Genomic DNA, 22158 nt, shown 5'->3' with positions numbered 1-22158 from the left:
GTCACATTTTATTATTTTTCTACTACAAATAATGACAATAATAAAACTTCTTTTTGCTTGTAGAGGTCCATAGATTTATAGTGCCAAAAATCTTCTTGGCTGACTAATTTTCTCCAGCAGAGGCCGGAGCCTCTAGAAAGCTCAGCCTCTCTGGTAGACAGAACAAAGCCCTCCCAAAGATGCCTGTGTCCTCATTTCCAGAACCTATATATCTGTTAAGTTACAGAGCAAAGAGGAATTAAGATTGCAGATAGAATTAGGTTTGGCAATCAGCTGGTGTAGAAATGGAGAGATTATCCTGGGTTATGGGGGAAAGCCAAATGCAATCGCAAGGGTCTCTAGAAGTAGCAAAGGGATACAGAAAGAAGAGAACTGGGAGCCCCTGGGTGGTTCAGTTGGTTAAGAATCTGCCTTTGGCTCATGTCATGATCTCAGGATCTTGGGACCGAGCCCTGTGGCAAGCTCTCTGCTCAATGAGGAGTCTGCTTCTCCCTCTCCCTCTGTACTCTCTCTCTCTCAAATAAATAAATAAATAAATAAATAAATAAATAAATAAATAAAATTTTTAAAAAAGAGAAGAGAGAACTAGATAGATGGTACAGGAGAAAGACTCGGCCCCATATTGCTAATTCTTAAGATAGAGGAAGGGGCCACAAGCCAAGGAATGCAGGCAGTATTTATAAGCTAGAAAAGGCAAAGAAATAGATTCTCCCCTAGAGCCTCTAGAAGGAACGCAGTCCTCTCACCTCTTGATTTTAGGGGTGTTGGATCTCTGACTTCCAGAACTGTAAGTTAATAAATTCGTGTTTACTAAGCTAATACATTTGTAGTCATTTGTTACAGCAATGACAGCAAAGGAATCCAGTGTCTCAAGAGACATGGAGAAGGCTGACTCTGGGGCTTTGCCAGGGGCACCTGAAATGAAAAGCCATGTGTTGAAGATATTGGCGAGAAAGTGGCTGAAATGATGTCCTTGGAACCTCAATCTGCTGAAGAGAAGAGGAAAAGAAGTGAGGACTGGAGTCAGGGGGAGGGCCTGGCAGTGAGCAAAGCCGGAGTGCAGTGGGAGTCACTGAGGAAGCCCCCAGGCCCCACCTGCTCCGTAGGCTCTTTGAATTTCTAATGCAGAGGCAGGGCCATCAGGGACCTAGGAGTGACCTTGGAGGGGGCTGAGTCAGAGAGGGAGAAGGTCACTGGGAAAGCAGAGGTGAGCTAGGGGCCCCTGGGTGGCTCAGGGGTTGAGCATCTGCCTTTGGCTCAGGCGGTGATCCCGGGTCCTGGGATCGAGTCCCCCATTAGGCTCCCCACAGGGAGGCTGCTTCTCCCTCTGCCTGTGTCTCTGCCTCTCTCTGTGTGTCTCTCACACATAAATAAATAAAATCTCAAAGAAGAAGAAGAGGTGAGCTAATTCCATCTCATAGGTCAGCTGAGGTTCACAGACCTTTGGGGGGAAATCTACTGTAGGAGCCTGTCCTGCAAACTGCTTGAAATCCCCACCTTGCCCAGGCGGCAGTCTGCAGCCAAGAGGGTGTGGAAGTGACAGGGGTGCAGTCACATGTGTGTGTTGCACGCGTGTGTTGCTTTGCACACCCCGGGGTAGGATGGCGTGGTTAGCGTGTGTGTGTGTGTGTGTGTGGCCTGTGACCGGCAGGGGGTGCGGGGGGGGGGGGGGGGGGGGGGGCGGGGGGTGGTGACACAGTAATCTACCTGGGAGCACATGGGGGGCCATGGGTGTCTGGCGGGTAGGGGGTGCGGGGAGGAGGGTGACACAGTGGTCTGCCTGGGGGCACGTGGAGGGGCAGACGGGCAGGGGGTGCTGGGGGGTGACACGGGGGGGCCGTGGGGGTCCGGCAGGCAGGGGGTGCTGGGGGGGGTGACACAGTGGTCTGCCTGGGGGCACGTGGAGGGGCAGACGGGCAGGGGGTGCTGGGGGGTGACACAGTGGTCTGCCTGGGGGCACGCGGGGGGAGCAGACGGGCAGGGGGTGCTGGGGGGTGACACGGGGTGGGGGGCCGTGGGGGTCCGGCAGGCAGGGGGTGCTGGGGGGGTGACACAGTGGTCTGCCTGGGGGCACGTGGAGGGGCAGACGGGCAGGGGGTGCTGGGGGGTGACACGGGGGGGCCGTGGGGGTCCGGCAGGCAGGGGGTGCTGGGGGGGGTGACACAGTGGTCTGCCTGGGGGCACGTGGAGGGGCAGACGGGCAGGGGGTGCTGGGGGGTGACACAGTGGTCTGCCTGGGGGCACGCGGGGGGAGCAGACGGGCAGGGGGTGCTGGGGGGTGACACGGGGGGGGGCCGTGGGGGTCCGGCAGGCAGGGGGTGCTGGGGGGGTGACACAGTGGTCTGCCTGGGGGCACGTGGAGGGGCAGACGGGCAGGGGGTGCTGGGGGGTGACACGGGGGGGGCCGTGGGGGTCCGGCAGGCAGGGGGTGCTGGGGGGGTGACACAGTGGTCTGCCTGGGGGCACGCGGGGGGAGCAGACGGGCAGGGGGTGCTGGGGGGTGACACGGGGGGGCCGTGGGGGTCCGGCAGGCAGGGGGTGCTGGGGGGGGTGACACAGTGGTCTGCCTGGGGGCACGCGGGGGGCCGTGGGGGTCGGGGCGCGCCTCGGCGGGGGTGCGGGGCGGGGCGGGGCGGGGGCCGGGCGGCCGGGGCGGGGAGGTGCGGCGGCCCGCGGTCCCGGCGCCGCCCAGCTCCGCCCGCGGGCGCTCCCGGCCTCCCGGCCTCCCGGCCTCCCGCCCCGTCGGAGCTCCCTCCCCGTCCCCGCGGCCGCGCGCTCCCGGGCCCCGCGCCGCAGCCTCCCCGCCGCCGCCCCCGCCGCCCCCGCCGCCGCGGAAACAGGTAGGACAGCGACCCCGGGCGAGCGCAGGGGCAGCCCTGCCTCAGTTTCCCCGCGGGGCCGGGCCTCGGGGCGCAGGGGGAGGGCGGCGGGGGGCCCCCGGCGAGTCCGGGGCGCGGGGGGCGGGGTGAGCTGCCGCCGGGAAGGGTGACCCCGGCGAGAGCCCTGAGCGTTAGCGTGTGTGTGGCCTGTGACCGGCAGGGGGTGCGGGGGGGGCGGCGGGGGTGGTGACACGGCCCCCCCCGGGCGACGCCGCCCCCCGCGCCGGGGCGCCTCCGCGCGGTTCCCATTTCACAGACGGGGACACTGAGAGGCAGAGGGTGGCGGAGCGTCGTGCGCCGCGGTGACGGTGACCGAGCCCAGAGCCCGTCTCCTGGCCTCTCCTGCCAGGCGCTCCCGGGGACCGGGAACCCGCGGCTCGGGTGGCCCCCTGCTGGGGAGGCCGGGCCCGGCGCCCTGCTCCACAGAGGGGGCTGGCCCGAGCTCGCGGAGCCCTAACTTTTCGCTGGGCCCCGGGCAGGGGACGGTGGGGAACAGCGGGTGTGTCCGGCGGCCCGGAGCAAGCCCTTCCCGCCGCAGCGTGGAAGGAGAAACTGAGGCATGGACAAGTTTAGGCAGGAAGCAGCAGAGCTTCCCCACCCCTGCAGCTCCCTCACCTGAGCCAGGTCGGGACAGCCCGGGCTGGCGTTTGTTCCTGGCAGCAGAGCCCTCCAAGAGTCCCTGGGGGACTTCTGGAAATGCTCCCCTGAGGCCTGGGCCCCCCTGGGCCCCCCACGCGGCTTCCACCGCTGACTCACTCCACCCACCTGCCCACTGAACTGTGTGATTCCAGGAGGGACACAGGGATCCATCCACTCCCCATTCCCTCCCTGCTCCCAGAAGGTAGCCACTTTCATAACTTGGGGTATTCCTTCTAGACTTTTCCTTCACCTATGCAGTCATATATATGTAAAGAGAACATGTAAAGTGCATCATGACGCTGTGGACAGATATTTTAACAGAAATGGTGTAATCCAGCCTATTCTGCAACTTGCCCCCTCTCATCATTTCTTTTAGAATTACCCATGTTGTGCGTATAAAACTGACTTAGTCATAGGAATTTGGGTGCTGCTTTTTAAAAGATTTATTTATTTGAGAGAAGGGTGGGGGTGCCAGGGGGAGGGGCAGGGGAGAAACTGTAGCAGACTCAGCGCTGAGCCGCAGCTCAGAAGCGGGGGGCCTGATCTCACCCCCAGCCAAAAACAAGGGTCTGATGCTTAATCACTGCACCACGCAGGTGCCTCCGGGGGCTGTGTTTTATTTCAGCTTCTTCTGTAAATTGACATCTTTGGGTTAAAGATTTTGTTCTTTGTTCTAAACTAATTTCACAGGATCTGAATTTGTGGGATAAGGTGTCCTCTCTTCTCTGTTGCACATGTGCATGTATGCACACGTGTGCACACATCATGTACATGCATGTGCGTGTACACATGCTTCAGTACAGGTCTGCATATATACGCATGTACGTGTGCACAAATGTGTGCGCTACAGACACAAGCACACACATATACATACACACATGCACAGGTGTGTCTGTGTGCCTTGCACACTTCTGTCTGTGGGCAAGGACAAACATGGTGCCCCCTCTAGCTTCACTCTCCACTGAGCCCAAAGGCTTGGGCCTGAGCCAGGGCACACTCTCTGCCTGTCCAGGCACCGGTGGGCAGAGTTCCCAAAAGGGACAGCATCCAGGGGTCCTCTCTGGATGCCCCTAGTGCCGCCCCCACCTTCTAATAGGAGACAGGGTCATTAGAAAGCATGGCTGGCAGATGGGAGTGTCCTGGGTCCTATGTGTTCCACACACTCCCCGGGTCCAGGCTGGGGGATGAGAGTGTGTGTGTGTGCTGGAACGTGGGCCAAGACCATCAAGACTTTGGTGGAATGCCTGAAAACAGCCAGTGGGGAGAATCCGGAATCAGGTGGCGCTTGCATTACCGTCTCAGGTCCTCCACTTCCTAACTGGGGTAGTTCCCTTCCCCTGTGTGGGCCACAGCTTTCTCATCTGCACCACGGGGGTGAGGCCTGTGGCAGCCTCCCCAAACTGTGGAGTGCATCGATGGGGTGATGAAACAAAACACTCACTCAGAGCATTGTCAGCCCTTGGTGAACAGGAAGTCTTGTCCTGAACTGGGGAGACCTAGAGGTGGCCCCTGGGTGGAGGTGACGCTCAGAGTCACCACTTGGCCCATCATTTCTTGTGCACACCCTATATCCAGGCTGGAGAATCCTGAGTGCTGAGTGGGCTGGAGGATGAGTTTCCTGGTTGTTGAGGGCCAGGCTCAGCTCAGAGGAGTTCAGAAGCTTCACAGCATCTGCAACAAGTGACCTGTGCTCCTGGCCATAATTGAAGGTGCAGTCATGAAGTGAGTTGAGGTCCCCAGCTTTGAGATCTGAGAGGCAGCAAAAGTTGAGGAGGCCCATGGGCAGCTTTTGTGAGCTTTTTTTTTACATTTCAGATTACTCTCAAAAAATTTTTTAAAAGATTTTATGTATTTATTTCAGAAAGAGAATGAACACACGTGGGCGACAGAGGGGGTTGCAAAGCAGAGGAGAGGGAGAGGCAGACTCCCGGGATGAGGAGGGAGGGTTCCATCCCAGGGCCCTGAAATCAGGACCTGAGCCAAAGGCAGATGCTTAACCAAAGGAGCCACTCAGACGCCCTAGATTACTCTCTGATTTTAAAAAACGGGAGATGTCACATAAAACTCTTTATCTCTGGATCCTCTTGAGAAATCAGAAAATCAGACACCTTTGGCCCTAACATTTGGCTGTCCCCTTAGATGGGACGGGCACCCTCCGGGGTGCCACAGCCCCCACCTGGGCCACCCCTCATTCATAAAGAACAGCAGAACACAAAACTTAATAACCTAGACTCACCAGCAGCTTCTATATCTCTGCTTGGCCACAGATGAGTTATGTGATCTCAGGCAAAGTATTTAGCATTTTTGTGACTCAATTTCCTCAAAAGGAAAATGGGGATAATAAGCAGCACTTGCCTCAAAAGGTTATTTTAGGCATTAAAGGAGTCAGCAACTTAAGCCTCTTAAAACAGCGTCTGGTGTGTGATACACACTCAGTGTTGATGATGCTGGTGCTGATGCTGACAATGTTGATGTTAGCCGCTGGGTCCCCGTGGTAGCACAGTGTGCAAATTGTACTTGATATAAAAGCTGTGGAAACACAAGTGAGGGAGGAAGAAAGAACGGAAAGGAATGCTTTGAGCCGTTTTTTTTCAGATAAGATGCTGCCATCCGAGGTATTTTTATTTCCCAAAGACAGAAGAGGACCACTTTTCAGGGAAAGATACAAAGAGGAGGGGATTCTAAGCTGGGTTTTGAAGGATAGATAGGAGTTTCTCTGGATCACTAAAGTGAAAAGGGCATTGCCCTACAGAGAGGAGACAAAAGGACCCTGAGATCATGATGGGGCTTATGGCAGGAAAGGGGATGAACATTTTTTGCATACCTACTAGGTGCAGGTGCCCTTATAATCGCCTCCCCTGTGGGCTTCATAATGCCCCCTGAAAACCAGGTCTGTGATCCCCATTTACTGATGAGTCAGAGGCTCAGGGCGGATGAGCACTTGCCCAAGAGCTTGCACAGTGGGTCAGTGGCAGAGCTGGGGTCAGGCCCCAGATTCTAAAGCCCGTGCACCCTCTCTGAGCCTGGTTTCTCCTCGTAAAGTGGAGATAGTACTTCCAAAACCTACTGCACAGGTTTGTGGCAAGGATTAGATGAGAAAATTCTTGCACAGATCTCACAGCACGGGACCTGGCACAGAGCAGTTGCTCTGTTATTTTCATTGGAACAAAGCCCGTATTTCTCCAGACCTCTCAGCCTCACTCACACCAGATGGGGGAGCCCAGGGAGTGAATGAATGAGCTGGGCCAGCGGATCTCAAAGTGTGGTCTGTGGACCAGCAGCACGGAAGCAGCCTCACCTGGAGCTGGTTAGAAGTGCAGATTCTCACACCCACCCTAGACCTACTGAGTCAGAGACTGGGGATGGGGCCCAGCAACCTTTGTTTTAACAAGCCCTGCAAGTGGTTCTAAGTGTGCTGAAAAATTTCAGGATCACTGGCCTAGAGAACTTGCAGCCTCTAGTCTGCCCACCTGAAAGGTCTGGGCAAGATTTGACTTTCAGAGATGCTGAAAGCGAGGGATGCCCCAGGCAGCTGAGGACCCACCTCCTCCCCATAAGAAGCTGTTATTAGAGACCCTTCTGTGCCTAGGGGCCTTGGTGGGTTGTGCCTTCCCCCCTGGACCCCCATGAGAACATATGTCCAGCCATGAGTCCTGAGCAGTGGGGAATGATCTCAAGACTCTGCAGGAAAAACCATTAAGGAGGTCTCAGGTCAAGTGACAAGGAGTTAAGTACAGGCTGGAGATAATAACCTAACTGCAGAGGACCTCCAAGTGGAGACGTAGGTCCCCTCCATGTGTCCTCTTTGAAGCACTGATCAAGAGTGGGAAGCAGTACAGGGGCGCCTGGGTGGCACAGTTGGTTAAGTATCTGCTTTCGGCTCAGGTCATGATCCCGGGGTCCTGTGAAAGAGCCCCATGGCAGGCTCTCTGCTCAGCGGGGAAGTCTGCTTCTCCCTCTCCCTCTGCCTCTCCCCTCACTCATGCATACTCTTTCTCAAGTAAACAAAATCTTTTTTAAAAAAGGAGAAAGAGTGGGAGGCAGTACAGCCTAATGGGTGGAAGCATGGCCTTGCTTTAAATATCGAAGTTGCGGATCCCTGGGTGGTGCAGCGGTTTGGCGCCTGCCTTTGGCCCAGGGCACGATCCTGGAGACCTGGGATCGAATCCCACGTCGGGCTCCCGGTGCATGGAGCCTGCTTCTCCCTCTCCCTCTGCCTGTGTCTCTGCCTCTCTCTCTCTCTCTCTCTCTGTGTGTGTGTGTGACTGTCATAAATAAATAAAAAATTAAAAAAAAATATCGAAGTTGCTAGGTCTGCCTACATAAAAATTAATATTTCCTGTATGGCCAAAACCAAAAGCACCCATGAACCTGCATATCAAACTCATAAAAATATTTGTCACTTCTGTGACAAAGAGTTAATTTCATGGGCAAAGAGCTCTTGCAAATCAAAGACCAAGCACCCCCTCCAAAAAAGGAAAAAAGAAAAGAGTAAAGGATATGATTTAGCTGTTCGCATAAAAAGAAGTACATAAAAGGAAGCATAAATTCAAACAGACGAAAAGATGCTCAACCACTCTTCAAAAAAAAAAAAAAGAATTGCATTGCAAAACCCCAGTGAATTCTGCTTTCCACCTCCCAGATCCCGGGGTAACACTCAGTGTCGGAAGTGGGGGCTGGGGAAACCAGCACGCTCCAGCTCTACTGGTGGGAGCACAAATTGGGGAGTCGGGAAAATTGTCAATATTTATGAGGCCCATACCCCAGGGCTCTGCAATCTCACCTGCAGGAGTTTACCCTGTGGGTATCTCTGCCTTGGGCACAGCGTGTTAGAGCAAAGATAGTCAGCCTTGTGCATAAGAGCAAACAATTGCAGAGTAAACACCCATCAGAAAGGTGCAAGTACTGGACGTGTGGGAACAGCCACACACGAGAATATGATGTAGCCATTCAGAAGAAAGCAGTAGCTCTTTATGAATGGAGGGGGGACCCTTTCCCAGATGTATTGTTAAAAGAAAAATGCTATGGAACAGTATACAGTAGTCTAACCATCTGTGTGCCTAGAGCCCCTTTAAAAAAAAGGACAAGAGGGCAGCCCGGGTGGCTCAGCGGTTTAGCGCCGCCTTCAGCCCAGGGCCTGATCCTAGAAACCCGGGTTAGAGTCCCACATCGGGTTCCCTGCATGGAGCCTGCTTCTCCCTCTGCCTGAGTCTCTCTCTCTCTCTCTCTCTCTCTCTCTCTCTCTCTCTCTCATAAATAAATAAATAAATAAAATATTTTTAAAATTTTAAAAAAGGACAAGATAAGCATATATATGTAGATATTTGTATATGCACATTAAACCCTGGGGCAAAAAAAATAAAAATAAAAAATAAATAAAAAATAAAAAACCCTGGGGCACACTCGGGAAGCCTGTGCTAGTGGATGGCTTTGGGGAGGGAAGAAAGACCTAACTTTTCACTGCACACATTTGGTATTCTTTAGAAGTCCCCCCGCCCCGTACATTCATTACAGTACAGTGATAAATTCCAGCCACACACATCTTCCTTATTTGAAACAAGCATAGCGTGAGAGAGAAGGTGAACTCCCTTTTTGACCACTATTCAAATTATATGTTTCCAAATAAAAATGAGTTACTGTTTTTAAAAATAGAGCCTTTGATCACAAAAGAGCAAATATTGTATGATTGCACTTACATGCGATACCTAGAATAGGCAAATTCATGGAGACCAAGTAGAATAGAGCTTACCAGGGGCTGAGGGGTGGGAGCGTGGTGGTTGGGGGAGTGGGCGCTAGTGTTCACAGTTTCCTTCTCTCTGGGAGGATGCAAAAGTTCTGGCGATGGATGGTGGTGATGGTTGCATGACAGCGTCAACCCACTTAATGCCACCGGAACGTACACTTAAAAATGATTAAAATGGCAGGGGCGCCTGACTGGTTCAGTTGGAAGAGTGTGTGACTCTGGTTCTCGGGATCTTGAGTTCAAGCCCCGTGCTGGGTGTAGAGATGACTTAAATAAATAAACACTTAAGAGAAAATGATTAAAGTGGTAAACTTTAGGTTGTACAGTTCGCCACAATAAAAAAATTTCTAGACGATTCAAATACAAAAAACACAAAAACGTCGGGGCTCTGATATCAGACTGCTTGGGTTCCAGTCCTTGGTTCCACCACTTCTGAGCCGTGACTGCTTGATCAAGTGTGTATTCTTCTCTGAGCCTCTGTTTTCCTACCTGCACATGGGGCTGCCCAAGAGTACCTGGCTCACAGGAATCCTGCAAGGCTTAAATGACTTTGTCCACACAAAGTGCTTGTTGCTCTGAATCTCTGGGACTATTCTAAAAGGTCAGGATGAGGAGAATAAGGAGCTAGAATCAGCCCCTGGACCAAATATCAAGACCAGCAGGTTCAGATGGGGACAGGGCCTAAGGAGTTTTCAAAAGCATCATCTGTATTTTTATTTTGCTTTGTATTTGCAAAGTTAAAAAAAATTATGTTTCCATCATCTGAATTACAAGATATAAATTCAGAAGAAATATTCCTAGCTGGTAGGAATATCCAAAAGATACAGTGATTCTTAACCCGGGCCTGCTAAGCTCCAGAGATCAGAATCCTGGCTCTGCGCTTACCCACTGTGTGACTTCGGGCAAGTTACTTAACCTCTCTGTGCTTCAGTTTTCTCATCTGTAAACTGGAGATGATAAGAAGTCTCACCTCAGTAGGGATATTATGAAGATTAAACGTGTCAAGTGCTTAGAACGGTCCCTGGCACGCAGGAAGTCCTAAATAAACGCTTGTTAAATGAGTAACTTGAAAGAAGCCTGGAAGTTGTTAGCACTTCTGTTTTGAAATGAAGAATTTCTTTTTTTACACTAAGGAAATGGGGTCCTGGCCAAGCTACAGTCATGGAGCTGAGCTGAACCTGAAGCAAACCTCGTGGGTTTGCTGGGAGATGGCAGGGGTGGGGGGGGGGGGGGGACGTTGCCCAGCAGATGAGGGGTGGAGACAGGCTCAGAGAGGTTCAAGAATTTGCACAAGAGGCCACACAGTGATAACAGCAGAATTTGAACTCAGCTCCAACTTGCTCCTCCTCCACTGTGCATCCCTGGCAGGGAGAGTCTTGAGGATTGTGGGGGCGGAGGGCATGGGGGAGGGGTGTGTGTGAGGCACTGGTGTCCCTACGACAAACAGAGCCCTTGCCTTGCAGACTTCTAGAACAGCCCAGACAGCCTTGCTCCCTCTCGAGGTACCAGGGAGCTCATTCTCGAGCCCAGATCTGGAAGGAAGACTAAGATCTGGGAAGTCTGGTGCACCCTCTTTCAGGAGCTGCTGGAGGTCTGGCCCCTACAGAAGATGACTCGGGGTGTGTGTGTGGGTGGGGTGCTGCAAGGCAACCTCCCCAGACAAGCTCCCCCGCCCTCTGCAGGCTGATTCCTGAAATTCCACTGTGGGTCCCTCACCTCTGTCTCTGTGTGGAGTTTGTTGATTTTCCTGGTTGAAAGTCACCACCTCCCACCCCAGGGAGGATCACCTTTGTCCTTCCTATGGGGTTTGTGCTGCAATGAGGGGCTGCGTGGGGGCTTATGCTGAGTTTGGTGAGAGAGACCACAAGGGGGTCTGTGGCTGTGGCCTTGGGGCGGCTGCCTTTGAAAGCTTTAGCGGTGCAGGGAGGAGGGGGGAGCGTGTAAAATGTTTAGAAGTGTGCTTGGCCCATGGGAGGTGCTCCCTCCTGGAAGGAGGGGCCATGTACTGGACCAGGGGAGTCCCGGTTCGAGGCAGGCTGCTCCGGGAGACCTGTCCTCAGAGGACCTGGAAGCACCCAGGTTTACCCAGAGTCCTCGAGAGGCAGTTTGTCTAATGGTTGAGTTTGGGGGTCAGACAGTCTGGCGTTGGAGCTCAGCTCTGTGTGACCTTGGCCTTGATACTTAGCCTCGGAGCCCCAGTACTAGCCTGAGGACTGGGGTCAGTAGCAACCCCCGCTCCCTGCTCAGGGCCTGCTCAGGCCCCCCAGTCACTGGCCCCATCCTTCTCACTGCCCCGGTTAACTCCAGAAATGTTCTTGCCGGGCTTCGAGAAGGGAGGAGGGCGGGGCCATGGGAGGAGAGGCCTGTGTAGAAAGGCCCAGAACACCTCCCCCTGAAGAACTCAGCGAAAGTTGAACGATCAGAATCTGGGCCTGGCTCTGTGTGTGTCCAGGGAGGGGTGGTGTTCCGCTGGAGAGCACCCTGGCTGGCTGCAACCTCTCAGGCTGTTGGAACAGGAGCTGGTCTGACGCCTCTAACAGGAGATGACACGAGTGACAGCCCAGCCACGGGATGATGGGCCCAGTGAGCAGACCTCTCCCCCCATCACTGGCCCCCCAACACACATACAGAAGACAGAACCTTGAGGAGTAGGGTGGGGGTTGGGGGCCAGGGGATGACATTTTCCAGCATTTAGGGGGTGTTTCCTGAATGGGACGATGCTAGTCCACAGGGATTTAAAGGTGTTTTGTTGGCTGCTTTGCCCCTGCAGCAAGGGGCCAGGTACTGGAGATGCAGCAGGGAGCAAGCCACGTCTCCGGGCCCCCAGGAAACTCTGCGGTCCCTGCCCTGAGACCCCCTCTCCAGCCTCATTCCCACTCCTGAACTCCCACTGGGGCCCTCCTCCGTCTGGACGGGTGGGGCTGACCTCTTGCTGGACCTTATGATCTAGTTGGCTGAGGACCCCAGGCTAGAGACTGCTCCCCGAAGGCGGACAGTTCCCCGAAGCTTGTCATTCCCTCCAGGAGGTGTGACCCCTCTAAAAGGGAACCATGTTGCTTTGCTCACCTTACACGCAGGGACACGAACTGTTTCTCTTTCAACCTGTGGGATGGGTTGTCAAGTAAACGCTGTTGAGGCCCGCGTGGCTTTCTCCTCTACAGTAATAATGATAAAAACAGTGTGTTTTAAGCCTACATTACATGCCAGGCTCGCGCATTATTTCACAGAGATCTTTCAGCAACCATAAAGGGTTGGTACAAATATTCTTCCCATTTGACCCCTGGAGAAGCCCAGCTCTCTCACTCACTGCATGATCTCATTGCAGCTTTCCAACAATCCAGTGAAACAGGAGGTGTAATTGTTTTGCAGATAAGAAAATGGGCTCAGAGAAGTTGAGTCACTTGCCCAAGGTCACACAGAACGAGCAAGTGGTGCGGCTGGGGTTCAAACCCAAGCAACCGTTCTGACCACAGAGCCCACTTTGCTCTCCCCATCCTGCCTCTCCTTGGCTTCCAGGTGTTATTTGAGAAGTGGGTGCGGAGGAAGAGTGGAAATTTTTACTCCATGACATGGTTCTTGAAGCCCTTGGCTCACCTGCAGCCAAGTATAAGGTTTCAGCTGTTTGCTTCCCAGGAACTACCCTGGGTCACTGTGTGGGTAACGATTCCAGAAGCCCCCAACAGAGAGGGGCAGCCCAGAGCCCAGCCTGCGTGTGGCTCTGACTCTTGGGGCAGTAGCCCCTCACCTTCCTGGGCACCTGATTCGCAGCCTCTGAATTTCCCTGGAAGCCTGACTTCCTCCTGCCAGTCGGCCACCCAGGGATCCAGGAAGCCCACAGGGGCTGGGTCTGCCTCCCACCAACTCAGTTCCCAAATTTGGGCTCAAGGCCCAGAACACCATACTAGATTTTAGAGGTTGGCAGGAAATGAAGACATAGGTGGAAGAAGAGGGCCACTTTCCCCCATTTTTTTTTTTTTTACGATTTTTATTTATTAATGAGAGACACAGAAAGAGGCAGAGACACAGGCAGAGGGAGAAGCAGGCTCCATGCAGGGACCCCAATGTGGGACTCGATCCTGGGACTCCAGGATCACGCCCTGGGCTGAAGGCGGGCGCCAAACCGCTGAGCCACCCAGGCTGCCCACTTTCCCCCATTCTTGTCTTTGATTCATGCCTTTCACCTAGTGTTTGAGGAAGAAGGTGTTTACTTCATAAATTCCAGTGGAACTCACTTTGTGGATCCAGGGCCCGGGAAGCCCAGCTGCCCCAGCACTTACAGAGCACTGACATAGGACCAGCATAGTGAGCCATGTTTGGCCTGATTTAGCTCATTTAATCTGCACAGTAACCCTCTCCACCATCACAACCATTCTCATCACCGTCATCACCTCCTTCGTTGTCATCCCTGCCCCCATCATCATCATCACCTTCGACACTATCAGCATCCCCATCATCTCCATCATCACCTTCAACACTCTCAACACCTTCATCTCCATCATCATCATCCCCATCATGTCCATCATCACTTTCAACACCTTCAACACCTTCATCACCATCATCCTCATGTTATTCCATCATCATCATCGCCATCATCCCTGTCATCACCAGCAGCAACATCATGGCCACCCGCATGGCTTCCCAGACCCAAGACCTAACATTGCAGATGGGGAAACAGACCCAGAAGACATGACCCATCCATCCCCTAGGAAGATGGTTAAGAGTTTGGGCTCTAAAGTCTGACAGACCCAAATTTGGTTCCTAGTTCTGACACTTTCTAGTTGTGTGACTTTGAGCAAGTAATCTAACCTCCCTGAGCCTCAGAGTCCTTGTCTGTAAAATGGGGGTGAGCACAGTTCCTGCCTCATGGGGTTGTGATGTAGGTCACATGAGGTGGTGCAGATAAGCCTTGGCACAGGGCCTGGATCAGGTCATAACAGCAAAGCAAACATAGGGTCACACTTTGGTAAGGGGAGAGTGTTTGGTTAGGAGTTCCCAGCACCCCTGGGCTGCTGAGGGGCAGGAGCTGCCCAGTGTGAGAACGGCACTGGAGGGCCACCTCGGGGCAAGTTGGAGACAGGACTGGAGGAGGGTGGAGGAAGGAGGTCCTAGGAGGCACCAGCCACTTCTGTTTCTGACTCACAGGCTTCCCTACCATCCATGGTGGCAGATCCTGCTGGGCCCTTCTCCCCCTTTGATAATATAGTCCCAAGCAGCAGTAATAGCGAGCATCCAAGCAACTGTGAACATTTCACTGCCAGCCTCTGAGGCTGCTGTGAGCAGCTGTGTGGGCTGTGTGCTCCACAACTCCATGGGTGTCATTCACATAGACTACACTGTGAATGATGCCACCTAGAGTTGTGCAGTACACAACCTTCACAGCTGTATAGGGCAGCTCTCTGAGCCTCCTTCCTGGAAAGGGTGCAGAATCTATCTTGGGTGAGTCAGGTCTGGCTGCAACTCAAGGCAGAAAAGATTGAGTGGTGTCTAGATGCCATCTGAGATACAGAGAGACCAGGCATGCTGCCTAAGGCTTGTCCTTGAGAAGATTGTGATGGATTATTGATTGTCCTTAACATAGACAAAGCAGGCTCTACAGTCAGACAGACATGCATTCAGTTCTGCTCTACTACTCTTGCTGTGTGACTTTGGGCAAGTCATCTGACATCTGTCTCTCAGTCTCCTCATCTAAAAAATGGGTATGTAAAAAATTTAAAAACAGGTATCTAATAACATACATGGGTATGTACTATGTATCTACTCTCTCGCAGAGCTGCTGTGAGGTCATGAGACGATGCAGGGTAAGCTTTAAGCACAGGACCTGCCATGCAGTTAAAATGGTCACTACATGCTAAAGCTCAGTGATGGCACCAGCCCGGAGGGTGGGGCTTGGAGTCGCCCATTGGAAGGCAGCTCCCTGAAATCCTGCCTGGGTGATGAAGGATTGGGGGCCCAATCTGAAAGTCTGTGGCCCAGAGCCAGATCAAGCCAATACTTGACCAGGCCTTGTCAACACCACCTTTTCAGAATCAAGTGCTACTAAGGTTTCGGGGATTGTGTAGGGGAGGTTGTGTGGGCAAATACCAGGAAGGAGAAAGGCCTGCATTCCCAGCCTTCATGCCCTCCATTCAGTCCTGTAGCCCAGGGGTCAGCACCCTATGGCTCCAGGACCAAGCTCGGCCCACCACAGCCCATGAGCTAAAAATGGTTTTATCATGATTGAAAAAAATCAAGAGGGGCTCCCAGGCTGGCTCAGTTGGTTAAGTGGCTGACCCTTGATCTTGACTCAGTTCATGAACTCAGAGTCCTGGGATTGAACCCTGCAGTGGGCTCTGCACTCAGCAGGGAGTCAGCTCTCTCTCTCTCTCTCTCTCTCTCTCTCTCTCTTCCTCACTTGCTCGCACGCTGTCTCTCTCTCAAAAGCAAAGAAATAATATCTTTAAAAAAGAAAAAATCAGGAGCACCTGAGTGGCTCAGTGGTTGAGCCTTTGGCTCAGATCATGATCCTAGGGTCTCGGGATCGAGTCCGGCATCGGGCTCCCTGCATGGAGCCTGCTTCTCCCTCTGCCTATATCTCTGCCCCTCTCTGTGTGTCTCTCATGAATAAATAAATAAAATCTTTAAAAAAAGAAAAAAATCAAGAGAAAAGTAATATTCTATTAACATGCAAATTAAATGAAATTGAAAATGTAGCATTCACAAATTGCTGTTGAAACACTGCCACGCTCAACCATTTCCCCTTAGCTGGGGCTGCTTTTGCAGTACCACGGAGCACTGGGGAGCTGCGACAGACTGTGTGACCCGCAGAGTTTAAGCTAGGACCGTCTGGCCCTTTACTGAGAAAGTTTGCAGACTCCTGCTGTAGCCTGAAGGTTCCCAAACTCTACTGCACATTGGACTTTCCTGGGGAGCTTTCCCAAAGCGCTGGGCTCATTCCCCAGACCAAGGATATCAGGCTGTCTGGGGGTAGGAGTCGGGTGTCAGTATTTTTTAAAGATCTACAGATGATTCTGTTATGCAACCGAGTTTGAGAACCTTTGTCAGCCATTCTTGGGTCCCTACTGTGTGCCTATGGCCATGTCTGGGAGGGCTGTGCCCAAGCTCAGAAAGCTTGCCCAGAGCTTAAGGCACTTCTCCTGCCCCGAGGCCTCTGAGCACGTTTGCAGGCTGGCGCACCACGGGTCTTACCCACAGAGTCATGTTTAAATTAGGAAATTTCATTTTGGCATCCGGGTTTCCAGATTCTCTTGGAAAATGGGAAGATCTGGCCCTCCTGAGCTCACATTTCCCAATGGCAATAATCAGCTGGATCTGATGTGGCTTCATTTTTTGGTGCATCACCTGCTTGGCCCCTGAAAGCATTTGAGTATGAGACTCCTTGACGTGATGGTAGGGGAGTCCAGGCCAGGGCATCTTGAATTTTAACATGCACACGCATGCCCTGGAGTCTTGGCAAGTGCAGATTCTGATCCAGTAGCGCAAGTGGGGCCTGAATGTTGTGTCTCTAAGAGGCTGCGAGAGGATGCTGATCTGGGGGGTCCTTGGTGCTGTACTTTGAGTAGTAAGCCGAAGGCCTCCATTCTCAAACTTTTGCGTGGCCCAGAGTCTCCTGGGGGTGCTGTTCAAACCCAGAGTTTCCAATTCAGGAGGTCTGGGGTAGGGCCCGAGGATTTGCCTTTCTGACCAGTTCCCAGGTGTTTTGGCTGCCATGGGGCTGGGAGCAGACTCCAGGAGCCATTGTTCTCAACTATGTGCTGTGCACTTGACCCATTGGCCCTCACCTGGGGTGAGGGTGCTCCGAGGTCCCCCAGATGGCCGGATGTTTTTTCCCTCTGAGGTCAGACTCCTTGACACTCAGCTGTTGCCAAGGGAATAAAGTTTTTTGTTGACTTCTTGGGGCAATTGTCTCTTTGAGCAGACCCAAGTTCAAACCCACTATTTAAAGACGTAGCGGGAGGCCTGGAGAACGTTCTGTCCTTGTGTTGCAAACCTCTTCCCCATTCCAAGGAGTTCTGATCTGTGCATCTCACAACACAGGCCACCTGCAGGGAGGTCTTGCATTAGATACTGCAGGGGGGCCCTGCTCAAGCAGATCCGGGCCCCAGATGTGGGGTATTGGGTGGGCCTGGGCCCTCAGCTCCCGGCTTCCAGCCCCAGGCTGTGGCTGCTGTAGCTTCAGGGACATGGGCAGGGCCCTCTCTCTGATCAGGCCGGGCCCTGCGCCATCCACCACAACTGCCTCGAACAAGAATGACCACCCAGGCCAGGGCCAGTTCCCTGAAGTCCTTGAACTTGAGAGGGCTGGCAGCCAGATCTGGATGGGTGAGCTTAGGCAGATCAGAGATTATGAATTATTTAACTCGCTTCCTGGACCCTGGAGAGCAGGGACTCACCGATTTCAGAAGCTCTTTGCATCCAGAAGCCAGAAACCCCTGCCTGCAGCCAGTCCAGCACAGCCTTCATGTCCAACTCATCAGGATGGCCCCCCAGTGGCCCCCCAGCGGGCAGGTGCATTGGGGAGCCTCGGACAACCCTTGTGCAAACTCTAACTCTCCTCTCACCAGCTGGGCGACCTTGGGCAGTCAGCTGTGCTCTGGCTGCCGTGACTCCTCGCAGGATTGACTCGAGGGTGAAACGAGAAGGTGTGGGTAAAGTGCCGTGACCATTCCCAGCACATGTTAGGTGCTCAGCAGACGGTAGCCGCTGTTATCAGCGTAACAGTAGATATTAGTTATGATTATTTAGTTATGTAAACTGTTCTGCCGCAGTCTCCCTCCCATTTTCCTGCAGACTGGCAGACAGAACCTTGCTTATGCTCAAAAAAAAAGCACGTATTTGGCAGCAGCTGTATTCATTTTTATATTCAGTTCATATTTTTTTTTCTTTTTTTTTTCTTTCTTTTTTTTCTTTCTTTTTTTTTTCTTTTTTTTTCTTTTTTTCTTTTTTTTTTTTTTCAATTCATATTTAAGTGCCTCCTGTGTGCCAGCCATGATTCTAGGTCAATGCGGCCCAGTATAAATAGAACAAGCCACAAATATGAGCCACCTAAGCAACTTAAAATTTTCTGATAGCCGTATTATTTTTTTTTTTTTGAAAACGAAATAAGACACAGGGGAAATTCATTTAATAATATATTTCACCGAACCCACACATTCAAAGTATTATCAACATTATCTGCGTTTAGAATTACTAATGAGATTTTTTAAGTATTCCACACATCATTTAAAAATGTTTAATTGTGCTAAAAACATAGACCACGAAGCTTACCCCCTTCTCCATGTCTAAGTGTGTGTTACAGCAGCATTAAGGACACTCACATTGCGCACCCAGTCTCGAGAACTCTTTTCATCCTGCACAATTTTAATATGTTATGTCTCTACTTTTCGTATGGTTTCTTTGAAATCCGAATTGTGTTCTCAGCTGGACTAGTGGAGTTTCCAGCACTCACTAGTTGCCGAGCGTGGTAGTGGCTTCTGTACTGGACAGACCAGCTCCATTACTGGGGTGAAACTGGAAACAAGAGAAGTGTAGTGTGTACCCACAGGGAGTTTAAAACTCCAGTGGTCAGAGACAGCAAATGAATGAAATGAATGAATAGATTAGATAGTCTCCCAGGGCATTAGGTTCTATGGAGAAAGTAAATAGGGCCGTGGGCTGGAGCATTCTGGAGGGGTTGGGGGGTCAGGTCACCTCTGATAGGTGGTGTTGGAGCTGAAGCTTCAAAGAAGAAGCTAGCCCCATGAAGACAGATCCAGGGTGATAGTCCTCAACTCTGCCTGTGTATCAGACTCTGTGCAGAAATTTTAAATTAAAAAAAAATTTTAAATGTACAGATGCCAGGCCCTGCCTCCACCTGCAGAGCCATAGGCACTGTGCATAAGGCCCTGGCATTATGTCTTCTAAGTGCTTGGCGAATGACCTGATGCATGGCCAGCTTTCCTGTTCCACTCAGCAGGAGCAGCAAGTGCAAAGGCCCTGAGGTGGAATGACCCCAGCATATTGGAAGAACAGAAATGAGGACAGGAGAAAGGAGTAGGGGGTGAATCTGGAGGGGGCAGGGGCCAGGTTCACAGGCCCTTGAGCCCATGCTAGAACTTTGGGTTTTATTCTTTTTTAAATTTTATTTCTTTATTCATGAGAGACACACACAGAGAAAGGAAGAGACATAGGTAGAGGGAGAGGCAGCCTTCCTGCGGGGAGCCCGATGTGGGATGCGATCCCAGGACCCCAGGATCATGACCTGAGCCAAAGGCAGACGCTCAACCACTGAGCCACCCAGGTGCCCCTGGGTTTTATTCTAAATGTGACAGGAAGCCATTGCTAGGCTGGTAGAAGGAAAACTAGAAGGTCTTTTTGCCAAAAGTGCTGAACGCTCACTTTTTTCTCTGCCTTATTAAAAAAAAAAAAAAAAGTTTAAGGTACCACAGTACCACCTTTTGCCCTTCACCTGGAAAGAAGGATTTCTAAAGCATCCCTTGGTTGGGGAGGAAAAGATTAGCTTCATGCATAAGCATAAACCATTCCTACTTGGGGGCAGCAGGGTGAACTTACAGACCTGGTCATCCCCAGGCCCAGATTCAGGAGGGGGTCTCCCAGTATGCTCACTCCTCACCCCTACTCACCCTCATGCCTACTGCTTACTTCTCCTCTTATGACATATATTGGGCTTCTAGGGCTGCTATGACGAAATACCACAGATTTTTGTGGCTTAACAAAAAAATTATTTTCTCATGGTTTTTGGAAGCAGGAAGTCCAAAATCAAGGTTGGTTTCCCCGAAGCCTTGGCTGGCAGATGATCGCCTTCTCGCTGTGTCCTCATGTGGTCTTTCCTCTGGGAGTATACACATCCCTGGTGTTTTTTGAGGTGTCCAGATAAGGAGGCCGGTCAGATTGGCTTAGGGTCCGCCCTCCTGGCTTCATTTTAACTTAATCACTTCCTTAGAGACCATATCTCCAAATACAGTCCCATGCTGAGCTACTGGGGATCGGGGCTTCCACATAGGAATTTTGTGAGAACACAAGTCAACCTATAACATAGCTCAAAGTGGCAGGTGGACAGAGGGGGACCAGGTGCTTCCCACCTCACCTTTTGGCTACAAGCAATGGTGATATTTGGAATGTTTAGGTGAAAGCTACCTTCCAGTTGGAAAGGTCTTCAGCCATAAACAACCCTTGCAAACCAACCAAGGCATAGCAGCTGATTGTCAACCCTGTCCCCCAGCCCTGAAGTCCAGGCATATTTATTGAGCACCTACTGTAGGCAAAGTTCCAAGTTCTTGGGGAAATCTGTCCAGGGACCTCCATACCCAGTAGGATAGATTAGAGAATGATGTATAGAGCCATGATACAAAGCAGATGGGACCAAATAAAATAGGAGGGGGGTTGGTTCACAGAATATACTGGGTTATGGAGGCAGGAAGATCACTTCCATTCAGTGGGGAGCTGGCCATTTCTTTGAAGACATGCATTAGAGAGACACCTGGGTGGCTCACTGGTTGAGCATCTCCCCTAGGCTTGGGTCATGATCCCAGAGTCCTGGGATCGAGTCCCGCTTCGGCTCCCCGCAGGGAGCCTGCTTCTCCCTCTGCCTGTGTTTCTGCATCTCTCTGCATGTCTCTCATGAATAAATAGAATAAAATGTTAAAAAAAAAAAAGACATGGCATCAGAGCAGGGCCTGGGGGAAAGGCACCCCAGGGGAGAAGCAGCATGAGTAAACGTGTGCTGATGGGAATATCCGGAGTATCCCTGGCATTCAGCAAGTGGTCCTATTGGACACGGGTATGAGAAGCACAAGAGAAGTTGCTCACAGACACACATCCCCCTCTACATGTGCCAGACACTTCGCAAGAGGCTTCATATTTGCAATTTAATCTCCACACCAACCTACAATGATGTAGGCAATATTCTCCACTTGTTTCACAGATGGGAAAATCAGGTGCACAGAGAGGATAAGTCAATTCTGCAGGGTCACACAGCGAGAAAGTGACAGAGCTGTGATTCGAACTCAGGCTCTTAGCCACTACCCCACGTTGAAGGGAAGTGAGGGGAATAAAAGGAGACATGTAGGTTGGGGCCGAATGTAAGGCGTCTTCAAAGCCAGCGGAGGGTTTGGCCTTCATTCTGCAGACATCTGGAGCCATTGAAAGTGTCTGAAAGGAATGTGACACAGGCAGCTGAGCCTCTGGGAAGTACAGTCCCCAAAACGGAATCATTCCTTTACCAAGCCGGGAAACTCCCCTTGCAGCACCTGTCCTTCCTAAAGCAGCCTCGCAGGTAAGAATGTAACCTTAGCAGCCACCCCCATGTTTTCCTCTTTCCCCTAATGATAGCCAGCAGTCAGTCAACGCTGTACCAAGGGCTTTATGAGCATTATCTCATTGTAATCCCCCCTGAAAATAAAAGCCCAGTGAGGGCAGCCCTACTGCTGACCCCATTCACAGATGAGACAATAGAGGTTCAGAGAGGTAATAGGATGGGTCCAGGTGCCACCCAAGTCCAAAGTGGGCTCATTCCAAAGTGCACCATTCTGATAATAATAGAATAATTTGTGTGTCCCAGCAGGAAACAGAGAGAGAGGCTGTAGAGCTGGACCTGCTATGGGATCCTCAAAATATTTTCAGGTTGACATTACCTTTCGGACTGTACAGGAGCACAGCATTTTATTCCTAGTGGAATAACAAACCCCCACCTCCACCTCCACCCCCAGCACCCCTGGCATCGTCCAGGGCTGGGCTGAGCTCCCCACTCCTAGTCACCTCCAGCCTTGGCAGGGAGAGAAGTAGGGAGCACATGAAGCTGACCACATTCTTCCCTGCCGGCTGTCAACACACATCATCCACCCTGGGCAAGTGGCCACCTGCGGGGCTGCGGAGGGGCGGGGCTGAGGGCCCGTGTCCTCA

The 22158-nt window shown here is 52.1% G+C and overlaps 1 protein-coding gene across 1 annotated transcript in view; it reads left to right on the top strand.

The window, feature by feature from the left end:
• The first annotated feature begins 2785 nt into the window (after window positions 1-2785).
• SCNN1B (sodium channel epithelial 1 subunit beta) overlaps window positions 2786-22158 on the top strand; it is a 60450-nt gene continuing 41077 nt past the window's right edge. The window contains exon 1 of the mRNA XM_025416188.3: window positions 2786-2840. The gene's annotated coding sequence lies outside the window, so the exon portion shown is untranslated. The remainder of the gene's footprint in view (window positions 2841-22158) is intronic.

This window comes from Canis lupus, chromosome 6 (genome assembly GCF_003254725.2).
Source record: "Canis lupus dingo isolate Sandy chromosome 6, ASM325472v2, whole genome shotgun sequence".
In the NCBI taxonomy this organism is placed as follows: Eukaryota; Metazoa; Chordata; class Mammalia; order Carnivora; family Canidae; genus Canis; species Canis lupus.
The sequence above is the reverse complement of the archived record's forward strand: the minus strand, read 5'-3'. Positions and strand labels throughout refer to the sequence as shown.